At 43.3% G+C, this 12740-nt stretch overlaps 1 protein-coding gene and 1 non-coding gene across 4 annotated transcripts in view; one reads left to right on the top strand and one right to left on the bottom strand.

Annotated features, from left to right (window-relative positions):
* Positions 1-12740, bottom strand: part of GRM7 (glutamate metabotropic receptor 7) — an 808167-nt gene that overhangs the window by 136185 nt on the left and 659242 nt on the right. The gene's annotated exons all lie outside the window — the stretch shown is intronic.
* LOC119920406 lies at positions 1091-1228 on the top strand. The gene has a single exon (XR_005448154.1). It is a non-coding gene; the product is annotated as a small nucleolar RNA SNORA7 (small nucleolar RNA).

A 12740-nucleotide genomic window follows, 5' to 3' on the forward strand; every position in this document is an offset into this window, starting at 1 on the left:
AACACATTAACAAAATAAAATAAATAGCATAGATATGTACAAGTAAAATCAATAGAGTAATAAATATGTACAAACATATATACATATATACAGGTGCTGTGGGGAAGGGAAGGAGGTAAGACGGGGAGATGGAGAGGGGGACGAAGGGGAGAGGAAGGAGGGGGTTCAGTCTGGGAAGGCCTCCTGGAGGAGGTGAGCTCTCAGTAGGGCCTTGAAGGGAGGAAGAGAGCTAGCTTGGCGGATGTGCAGAGGGAGGGCATTCCAGGCCAGGGGGAAGACGTGGGCCGGGGGTCGAAGGCGGGACAGGAGAGAACAAGGCACGGTGAGGAGATTAGCGGCAGAGGAGCGGAGGGTGCGGGCTGGGCTGTAGAAGGAAAGAAGGGAGGTGAGGTAGGAGGGGGCGAGGTGATGGAGAGCCTTGAAGCCGAGGGTGAGGAGTTTCTGCCTGATGTGCAGATTGATTGGTAGCCACTGGAGATTTTTGAGGAGGGAAGTAACATGCCCAGAGTGTTTCTGGACAAAGACAATCCAGGCAGCAGCGTGAAGTATGGATTGAAGTGGGGAGAGACACGAGGATGGGAGATCAGAGAGGACCAAGCGCTGGGGTAGATGCAAGATAATCCCTACTCCCTTCTCCACCAATTGTCAGCTATGTGACTTTAGGCAAGTCACTTAACTTCTTTACCTCATCTGTGAAATGGGGATTAAGACTGTGAGCCCCCTTAGGACAACCTGACCACCTTGTAACCTCCCAAGCACTTAGAACAGTGCTTTGCATATAGTAAGTGCTTAATAAATGCCATTATTATTATTATCATCATTATTACTACAGCAGCCCTATGCCCAGTTTTCCGTAGTTTGGCTGCAGCAGCATAGAACCGAGAAGGAGTGGTCTTCAAAATGGTATGGGAAAAGCTTCAAGTACCCAACAGAGTTTAACCTAACATTTCAGGCAGAATAGCTTGTGGTGCCACAGTCTGGGATGTGGCAGGGTTGGGGACATCTGGCATAAAATATCCTTATGTATAAGTAATAATAAAATAATAATAATAATAAGCACTTCCTATCATTATTACGGTACTTGTTAAGCCCCCTCTCAGGATAGCACCTGGAGAGTTTCCAGTCCTCTACCAGTCTCGGCTATGGGAGGGAGAGTCAAGCAGAGGCCTACCCATTCCATTCCTAGCTTGGCCAGTGGCTGGCAAGTGGAAGGCAACCTGCTACAAGTCAAAACTCATCCATGCTGGGCAGCAGTGGCATGGGAGAGAGTTGAGGGCGGAGACTCGAGTTTACTGCACAGAAGGAGGCAATAGTAAACTACTTATGTATTTTTACCAAGAAAACACTATGGAGGCACTGCCAGAACGACTGCAGACGGACAGTGGGGCATTCTTGGGAGAGATGTGTCCGTAGTGTCACTATGGGTCGGAAACGACTCGATGGCATAAGACAAGATTTGTTAAGCACTTACTTTGTGCCAAACACTGTTCCAAGCACTGGGGTAGATACAGGTTAGTCAGGTTGGAAACAGTCCCTGTCTCACGAGGGGCTCACAGTTCAATCCCCATTTGACAGATGAAGTAACTGAGGCCCAGAGAAGTGAAGTGACTTGCCCAAGGTCACACAGCAGAAAAGTGGCAGAGTTGGCATTAGAACTCATGACCTTCTGAGTCCCAAGCCCGTGCCCTATCCACTACACAATGCTACTTACTATGTACCAAGCACTGTGCTAAGGTATGGGATAGATACAAGATCATCAGCTGGGATCCAGCCCCTGTCCCACATGGGACTTTCAGTCTAAGGGGGAGGGAGAAGAGATATATCATCCCCATTTTATAGATGAGGAAACAGGCACAGAGATGTTAAATGACTTGCCTACAGTCATACAGCAGGCAAGTGGTCGAAGCAGGATTAGAACCCATGTCTCCTGACTCCCAGGCCCATTCTCTTTGCACTAGTTCATGCTGCTTCAAGAGGACCATGTGAGAGAACCATGGTATTTCTTTTGAAACTGGAAACACTGGGACATCATTGCAAGTTTCCATGGTTTTTCTTTCCTTTTAAATACCTGAGAGTCAAAATGTTGCTGCACCTAAATTGACATATACACAGCATTCTCCAGTCCAGAGATGGAAGTTCAAGAATTTTTAGTAAGCATGAGTTGCAAGCTATCAGTGCAAGAACTCTGATTAGTTCAGTTGGGACAGATCCAATTTTCAGACTTAGGGATATTTTTCTAAAATGGACCGGTGCAGCCTATAAAAAATGTTGTGATGAAGTAGGTGTGATAGGACACATGATAAGCTTTGTTGTAAACTTTCTGGCACTAGGAAAACAGCATTAGAGGTAACTAAGAATGTACTGGGGTTCAGGAGTGTGATCAAATTTGTTGGAGACTTGAGTCCCATTCATTCTATGCTAGTAGGCTGGACCTTTCTTTGAAGGTGGTTCAAGGAAATGCATAGAAGTAAGAGAAAGGTGTCCTGATTATTTATATTGATGCCTGTTTACTTCTTTTGATGTCTGTCTCCCCCCTTCTAGACTGCAAGCCCAGGGTGGGCAGGGATTGTCTCTCTTTACAGTCAAATTGTATTTTCCAAACAGTACAGTGCTCTGCGCACAGTAAGCGCTCAATAAATACAATTGAATGAATGAAATAATCTTTCAAAGGATAAACATGATTTACAGAAGTGTGATCATTTTCATATTTTAATGAACTTACTAAACTGTATACCAGCTAACCTAAAATCCTCTCACAGGTTGCTAATTTCACAGTACAGTTACCTGCTATGGTTTATTTGAGTGGCAATAGATTGCTGCTAAGTGCCCAATTAATACTGTGAATAATATGAATTAGGTTACCTATAGTCCTTTGATGGCTAGAGTTTCAAAACCCTTTATTACATGCCCCTTATGGCAGTTAACAAAGGGCTCACATAGTATATTGGCTTCTTGTAGCTGCAGCAATATAAAATTGAATAAAGTAAATTGATGTGCTGAATACAGTGTGGGTACATAACTGAATCAGAAGTATTTAAGGTAAGTTTGATTCTTGCAAGTATGCTAGCCTGCTTCCTAATTCTGCTGGATATGGCAGAGAAGGACCTAATCAATCAACCCATGGTATTTATAGAGCACTGACTGTGTGACCAGCACTATACTAAGCGGTCCGGAGACTACAACAGAGGGGGAGACAGAAATTAAGGCTCCAAAAGCTTAATTTACCCTGACTATAATGGGCAATCAATCAATCGATCCATGCAGAGATCTGTATCAAGCACATGAGAAAGCACAATAAAATCAGAAGACATGAGCTACTTGTAAAGGAAATCGCAGTACCTGAAGATCTGTAGGTTGCGCATTCAAAACCTGTCCTCCTTTCTGTTTAGACTGTGAGCCCTACATGGGATGGGGACTGTGCAACCTGATTATCTTGTATTTTCCCCAGCACTTAGAACACATAGTAAGCTTGTAACAAATACTACAATCAAAGAAGCAGTGTGGCTCAGTGGAAAGGGAGCACAGGCTTGGGAGTCAGAGGTCATGAGTTCTAATCCCAGCTCCACCATTTGTCTGCTGTGTGACCTTGGGCAAGTCACTTAACTTCTCTGTGCCTCAGTTACCTCATCTGTAAAATGGGGATTAAGACTGTGAGCCCCACGTGGGACAACCTGATCACCTTGTATCCCCCCAGTGCTTAGAACAGTGCTTTCACATAGTAAGTGCTTAACAAATACCAACATTATTATTATTAGTAATAATAATAAGGAATGTAGTTCTTTGGGTCTGAGCACAAGGTGAATGTGGTCAGTTAAGGTTCTGCGAATGAGGCCCATGACTATAGAGAGCCATCCAGCACAAATTCCTCAGTCATACCTTGGGTATAGCACTAGCTGCTGCTGTCTCTCCTGCTATTGCATGCATCAAACATGCAAAGCATTGTGACACTGGTGATCAAGTACATCAAGTCTGCCACCACTGCCAGCAGTGTACTGTGAGGACATCCCCAAATACTGATATTGATGATAACTGACTTCAACTCATGGTTTGTGTTGAGCAAAGCCCCAACTGTCCACCTTCATATATCTTTTATATGAAAACTGCCCACTTTTTTATGTTGGGGGAGGAAATATAATAATAATAATAATAATAATGGGATTCATTGTTATTATTATTAAATATATATTTTTAAAAAGCAAAGTGGATAGGAGGGATGTGGGGCTTAGATTTCAATCAATCAAGCATATTTATTGAGCACTTACTGCATGCAGAGCACCATACTACGCACTTAGGAGAGTGTACTATAACAATACAACAGACACATTCCCTGCCCACGACAAGCTTACAGTCTATAGGATGAGTTTACATTTCAGAGGATGAGTTCACAGTCTCAGATTTGAGATTTGGGGATTACAATTAACAATTTATTTGGATAGGACCTGGAATATTAGCATGGCACGATCTCCTGGGGAAATGTTTCAAGATGCTGTGGATTTCATTGTTATACTCCATCTTTACTGTTGTGTGGTTTTAGTATGTTGCTGCAGAGTCAGACTCTGAAGATTGGGCTCAATTATATACTGAATGTCCTCTGGAGGCATAGAAATATCCAGTCCCAGAACCCAATTCACTGGTTTTGTGTACCAGCACTGGGACCATGACTGAAATGTATGTACTGGGACATAAACTGGTATATATCTCTTTCATTTCCAAAACCTTAGAGTTATAGTTTTCATAATTAAGTCTATTTTCAGAGTAACGAGCACGTCTGATGGATTGCCTGTGTCACACAATCAGCTCACTCTAGATAATTGTTGCTCCTGTGGAACAACAAAAAACTTGACTTTAGAGACTGAAATTGTTTTCTGTTTAGCAGTTAGAGCCTTAAATACGTTGGCCCAACTCTGTTCAGTGGTAGAAGAAGCTGTTGTTAGGGGGATTGCTAAATGCCAAGGTGGCAGGGATCACATGCCCTCAGTGGCCAAATAATGGATTTCATTGTAAACAGTGGCAACTCTATCAGAAGAGAAACTAATTAAATTTTGTCATTTCATTAAGGTGTTAGGTAAACATGACAGTACTGTGTCCCTGTGATACCTCCCAGGGTTCTGGACACAGTCGACATACTTCTTGATGTCGCCAGTATTCCCTTTGGCTTTTGGCCAGTATTTCTCCACTCATTGAGGAGTGCTAAGCAAATGGAGGTTTTTATTTCTTTTCAAGCTCCCCTTTCCAGTGCACTACTAACCGTGGTGTCTTTGCCCCACTGATATCTGCCTTCTCTTGGTTAAGATTTGATTCTTGGTCAGTGAACACGAGAAAAACTACAGTATCGCATTAGGGTTTCAGTATTAATTTTTCAATTATGAAAGTAAGCTATTTCATTATGCTCAAGTACTCTTCGGTCAGGTAAAATGATATTCTCCACCAACATTCCCTTGGTAGATAGTCTTATAAAGGGGTTAGAAAATTGAATCCCCAATTCCCAAGACAAATACATTGGGGGTAATTAGGAGTCATGCAGCTCCACTCCTACTGCAGTAAAATACATCTTCATTTTGCTGGATGCTTTTGTTTTTCAAGTATGAAAAGCATGGGGGTAATCGTCTCATCTTCAATAATACTTTCTTTTGGGTCCAGCATGGTCTATTTCTTCTGTGCTGGTGGCAATTCCTTTTAGTGTACTGACCCTTAAGGTCAAGGACTGGAACACTGCTAATTAATAAAAGTCCTATTCACTGGAATGCAATTAAGTTGGCAAAACAAGCTCTAAATAAAACTACAGATGTGATTCATAGTGAGAGAAGGACAGCCTGCAAAAGGCCAGCTTAGAATCATTCTGTTTATGCATCACATTTGCAATACACAAGATATAAGCATTAACCCACCAAAGGCATGTATTAACGTGGATGTCCAAGGCAAAGGAGAGGAAAATGCCCTGGTGTGCTTAAAGAAACTCCTCACCCTGGGCTTCAAGGCTCTCCATCACCTCGCCCCCTCCTACCTCACCTCCCTTCTCTCCTTCTACAGCCCACCCCGCCCCCTCCGCTCCTCTGCCGCTGATCTCCTCACCGTACCTCGTTCTCGCCTGTCCCGCCATCGACCCTCGGCCCACGTCATCCCCCAGGCCTGGAATGCCCTCCCTCTGCCCACCCGCCAAGCTAGGTCTCTCTTTTTTCCTTCAAGGCCCTACTGAGAGCTCACCTCCTCCAGGAGGCCTTCCCAGACTGAGCCCCTTCCTTCCTCTCCCCCTCGTCCCCCTCTCCATCCCCCCATCTTACCTCCCTCCCTTCCCCACAGCACCTGTATATATGTATATATGTTTGTACATATTTATTACTCTATTTATTTTACTTGTACGTATTTATTCTATTTATTTTATTTTGTTAGTATGTTTGGTTTTGTTCTCCGTCTCCCCCTTTTAGACTGTGAGCCCACTGTTGGGTAGGGACTGTCTCTTTATGTTGCCAACTTGTACTTCCCAAGCGCTTAGTACAGTGCTCTGCACACAGTAAGCGCTCAATAAATACGATTGATGATGATGATGATGATGATAATCCCTGTTAAAAAGGTTATTTCAACTCAGGGTACACAATGGGAAAATAGCTTGATCATAATTTGGGAGTCAGGTGGAAACAAAGGGTACTCTGGCAGTTGAAACAGAGTTAACCCAATTGGCCATGCATTTTGGTTCCAATTCAATGGATGGGAGGTGCTTAACCTTCCATTTCATTTTGGCTCTGTTTGCTGGACTTGGACTTGCAGTCGGTTCAGTCATTCACCTGACCTGAGGGAGAGGACCAGTCCAAATGTCATCTTGAGTTCACATTTAACTCTGTGATCTATGATTGAGTAGCAAAGTGAATAGAGAATTAAGACAATTGTCCAGATAATTTGATAAAACATGTTTTGCTTCAATTTACTTGAGTATTTCTGGCAATAATTTCTTTGCTTTTCCTAAATAAAAATATGCTTCAGTGGCTTGAAAAGGTAATACATTCCCCCAAACCTGAAGCTGCCCACTAAAGGTAAAATTTACACTGGAAAAATATGCTAAAATAGAAAGCCCAGTTCATAGGGGTCATGAATCACATGTCCATGATAATACAATACATACAGATGTACATACAAAGTGAATATATGCCATGAATGATCATTGTTCCTTGAATTTCATCATTTGGCCAGACAAAATGGACATCAGACTCTAAACCCAAGAAATACTGAGCCACAGCATGGCCTAGTGAAAAGGGTATGCAAATAGGAGTCAGAAGACCTAGGTTTTTATCCTAGTTGTGCTACTTGCCTCCTGTGTGAGAGACTGGGCAAGTCACATTTCTTCTCTGGAGTTCAATTTTCTCATCTGAAAAATGGGGATAAAATATCTGTATCCCCTCCTTCTTAGTGAATCCTGTATGGGACAGCATCTGTATTATATATGGTTATCTTTTATCTACCCTCATGCTTGGCACATAGTAAGCATGTAGTATCATAGTATCATCTCCTCACTGTACCTCGTTCTCGCCTGTCCCGCCGTCGACCCCCGGCCCACGTCATCCCCCGGGCCTGGAATGCCCTCCCTCTGCCCCTCCGCCAAGCTAGCTCTCTTCCTCCCTTCAAGGCCCTGCTGAGAGCTCACCTCCTCCAGGAGGCCTTCCCAGACTGAGCCCCTTCCCTCCTCTCCCCCTCGTCCCCCTCTCCATCCCCCCATCTTACCTCCTTCCCTTCCCCACAGCACCTGTATATATGTATATATGGTTGTACATATTTATTACTCTATTTATTTATTTATTTATTTATTTTACTTGTACATTTCTATCCTATTTATTTTATTTTGTTGGTATGTTTGGTTCTGTTCTCTGTCTCCCCCTTTTAGACTGTGAGCCCACTGTTGGGTAGGGACTGTCTCTATGTGTTGCCAATTTGTACTTCCCAAGCGCTTAGTACAGTGCTCTGCACATAGTAAGCGCTCAATAAATATGATTGATTGATTGATTGATTGATAATAAGCACTTAAGTAGTTTGATACTCACCCCATCTCAGCACTGGTTTACACATCATCATCATCATCATTACTCTTCCTCCTATCCATAATTTAACTTACTGTCAATTGTCCCCTGTGGCCTGTAAGCTCCTTGTGGGATCCTATCTACCAACTCTATTATACTGTACTCTCTCAAACACTCTCACCAACATCCTGCCTCTGGCCTGGAACATCTCCTCCAAGAGGTCTTCCCTGACTAAGCCCTCATTTTCCCTACTCCCACTCCCTTCTGCATTGCCCTTGCACTTGGATTTGCACCCTTTATTCACCTTACTCTCATCCCCACAGGACTTATGTACACATCAGAGAAGCAGTGTGGCTCAGTGGAAAGAGCACGGGCTTTGGAGTCAGAGATCAAGGGTTCAAATCCCGGCTCTGCCACTTGTCAGCTGTGAGACTTTGGGCAAGTCACTTCTCTTCTCTGTGCTTCAGTTACCTCATCTGTAAAATGGGGATTAAGACTGTGAGCCCCCCGTGGGACAACCTGATCACCTTGTAACCTCCCCAGTGCTTAGAACAGTGCTTTGCACATAGTAAGTGCTTAATAAATGTCATTATTATTATTATTATTATTATTATTATATATCCCTAATTTCATTCATTCAATTGTATTTATTGAGCACTTACTGTGTGCAGAGCAGTGTACTAACCCTCTAGACTGTAAGCTTCTTGTTGGCAGGGAACAGGTCTACCAACAATTGTACTTTTCCGAGTGCTTAGTATAGTGCTCTACACACAGTAAGTGCTCAAAAAATACCTGATGGATAATGACAACGATAATAATAATCATCATCATCACATTTGTTAAGTGGTTACTGTGTGCCAAGTAACACTGGGTCCTGGCAAACTCAATTCCACCATTGTTCCCCCAGGCTATTATGGTTTAAGCCTATCTCCAATGTTCTGATTCATGAGGGTGCAGCTATTATCATCATCCGTTGTTGGGTAGGGACTGTCTCTATATGTTGCCGACTTGTACTTCCCAAGCGCTTAGTACAGTGCTCTGCACACAGTAAGTGCTCAATAAATACGATTGATTGAATGAGTGAATGAATCATCATCAACAGTAAAAGCAACAGCAACAGCATCATCACAGATGATGGCAGCCATCTAAAGACTCACACACTTTTTCCCTTCCTTTTTTAGAGGGGGAAAGCCAGTGTCTGAGTCAACCTAAAGATTAATCCAAGTGAAGTACAGGGCAGGTCAAAAAACTGATGGATGGACAAGAATTGGGAGAGGGTGGGATAATGAGAATGAAAGAGTGTGACTAAATATGCAGGCAAAGCACTATGAACTTCAGTGAGCTTGAAGCAGAATGATATTTTCTATCATCCTGCACCTGGCAAAGCTTACACACAGCCAAGGATTGACAATTTTTACCCAGAGGTTAATATTGTAGTTGAATTCAGTTACCTAAGTAGCACACTGTCCAATGATACAAGGATAGACAAAGATGCAGAAATCAAATCAAGTGGGCTAATTTATCCTGTGGGAAGCTGATGGAGTGTGGTTTCAGTAAGGCATCTGTTGTCTGGTCCCTGTTTTATGTTCCCATGCATCTAGTCCACTGTTGGATGAATTATATCGAGGAGGAGGAGGAAGATTTGGCTGACAAATATTCCTTCCCACTGTTTTTCAAAGCTGATAGACATACATACATAAAAATGTATGATACATTTTTATTATGCTAAGGATTTTAGCTGTGGAATCTTTCTTGTAATTGAGACAAAATCGGAAATGGCACAATGAAATACAAAGAATCAACCTTTCCATTAATGTCCCTAGCAACTTCAAAAGAGAGTTGAATACAAATTCCAGCAGAGTGAGAAAGAATGAATTGTTGGAACTGACCAACTCTCATATGTGGTCTCCCTCCCCTCGTTATCTTTCATCGGTATGAACGAGTGGAATAACAGCTTCCAGCATGGTATGTGTTATGCAGGTGGTTTTTGTCAAGTTGCAGGTCACAACTGACATCTTGCTTGATACTTGACAGCAGTTTATGAATTTGCACAGAGCCAGGCAAGGAGGATGTCTAGGCAGCTCAATGATGCTCATGCCATTTTTCCCTGAGAGAGCTAGAATAAAGTTTCAGAAAACATTCATAAGCTGGGAAAATAGAGGGAATAAAAACTCTTATTTTTTCCTTGCCAACTATTAAGAAAACTATATATCAGAGATCATTTTGCTTTCATTTTTGATTGTACCACATTTCACCTTAATAGTTGAAAATCCTTTTTGCATTGGCATGATTGCTTTGGTAGATTTTGGGAAAAATATTCAACCCCCAGAGATAGGCCCAGGCCTTGGCTCTAACCCGTTCAGCAGAGTTTACCCTGGGTAAAGTGACTCATATTTTGGGGAACTGGGTGTCAGGATGGAACCCCAAAATTTGTGACAACTCCCACTGATGTAGCGCACCTGATCGCGTGTGTTCTGGACTCTGGGTCTACATCTGACCATCTGCAGGCAGACTGAAACCTCTGCTGGGGCTGGATTGGTCCCTCTCTGGGCACACACAGGGCCTTGTTTCATTTTTCCTTCTCCCTGATTTCTATAGGAGACCCCAAATCCCATCACCAGTGGGCTTCCCTGGGGCCTTGCTCTACACCCTACCTTCTGTGACTAGTATACTAGAGACTAGTATGCTTGGGAAAGTCAGAAGGACTGCCATGTATCCCTAGTATATAACTTGAACTTAACATCCTAACTTTCTTTGCTTAATTCTAGCTCATCTTTAGGTATAGACCATCGGTGAAACAAACTCAGTGCATCCCGGCTGTAGAAAGAACAAACTATGTTTTAAATTTGCAAAATTCATTTCCCTTCCGAAGGAGGGAAGAAGTACAGCACCCCTGGTGAAAGCAATCATTAGACTGACTCCGAATAAAGATGCCAATCGAAAAATCTGGCAGTGATATGAACAGAGCATGAACCAGAGTTGTGGCTGTTTGGGTGGCGGTAAAGAGACAAATTGAGGAAATGCTGTGTAGGAAGAACTGGCAGGATTGAATATGATTTCTGAAAAATAATGTGGAGTAGAGGATGACTCTGAGTTCTGGGCTCCCGCGACGGAGTGGATGGTGATGTTATCAACAGAAATGGGAAAGCTGGAAGAAGGATGGTATTTCCTGAGGGAAGATTGGTAATTTCACTTTTGATACTTTGAGTTTGAGTTGCTGGGGCTGGGGGGTGGGGAGGGGGGTTGGCTACAAGGGGAAGATGTGCTGGAGTCAAGAGAAAATGCAAAATTGTAGGTATGATGAGAGGTCAGGGCTACAGAAGAATATGTAGATGTCATTTGCTTAGAAGGGGTAGTTGACACCAGATTGGGATATGATCTTTGAGAGAGAGAGGGAGTAAAATGCTGGGGGCCAGGAGCATGGGTATTTTTTTCACCTCTATAGATATGCCTTCAGACTTCAAGAAGCAAACAGGTGGAAGAAAAGATCAAGGTCTAGAGAGCAAGAGTGCATCAGCCTGGGGGTACACATTTGTACAAGGACTTGTCCCAGAACAGAACAGCCATGGCCTTGAGGACTTTCAAGCCCTTGTCATGCACAGTGCTTGCAGGTGTTTATGGCCCAGGGGTATCTTCGAGGAATTTTCTTTGGGACACATAAGGTGTCTAAAAGGGAATAGATATTCCATACAAAAATGAGATTCGATTGAAGAAGAAAATAGGTCACTCTTCTGGTGGAAAAAGTCTGAATTCTAGTCGAAATTATATTTATAAACTTAACTAACAAATGATATCTTCACAGTTTAACTCACATCTTCAAGAAGCAAGAATGTTGTGGGCAGGGAATGTGTCTATTTATTGTTATAGTGTACTCTCCCAAGAGCTTAGTACAGTGCTCTGCCCAATAAATACTGTGGTAAGTCCAATAAATACCACTGAATGAAAAACCTTCACCTGTTCTATAACCTCCTGGCATGATCCTAATCCTTCATTCCTAAAATGGCTGTGCACAGGGATACCGCAGGGGTGGGGGATGTGATAAAGTAGTGAATTTTCTTGTATTAAATTACCTAATGTTTTTACATATTTCCTTAGGGGGTTCCTCAAGGTTCAGTTCTTGGTCCCCTTCTGTTCTCGATCTACACTCACTCCCTTGGTGACCTCATTTGCTCCCACGGCTTCAACTATCATCTCTACACTGATGACACCCAAATCTACATCTCTGCCCCTGCTCTCTCTCCCTCCCTCCAGGCTCACATCTCCTCCTGCCTTCAGGACATCTCCATCTGGATGTCTGCCCGCCACCTAAAACTCAAATGTCCAAGACTGAACTCTTTGTCTTCCCTCCTAAACCCTGCCCTCTCCCTGACTTTCCCATCACTGTTGACGGCACTACCATCTTTCCCGTCTCACATGCCCGCAACCTTGGTGTCATCCTCGACTCCGCTCTCTCGTTCACTCCTCACATCCAAGCCATCACCAAAACCTGCCAGTCTCAGTTTCGCAACATTGCCAAGATCCACGCTCTCCTCTCCATCCAAACCGCTACCCTGCTCCGTTCAAGCTCTCATCCTATCCCGTCTGGACTACTGTATCAGCCTCCTCTCAGATCTCCCATCCTCTTGTCTCTCCCCACTTTGATCTATACTTCACGCCACTGCCCAGATTGTCTTTGTCCAGAAACGCTCTGGGCATGTTACTCCCCTCCTCAAAAATCTCCAGTGTCTACCAATC

Source organism: Tachyglossus aculeatus, chromosome X1 (assembly GCF_015852505.1).
Source record: "Tachyglossus aculeatus isolate mTacAcu1 chromosome X1, mTacAcu1.pri, whole genome shotgun sequence".
Classification (NCBI taxonomy): Eukaryota; Metazoa; Chordata; class Mammalia; order Monotremata; family Tachyglossidae; genus Tachyglossus; species Tachyglossus aculeatus.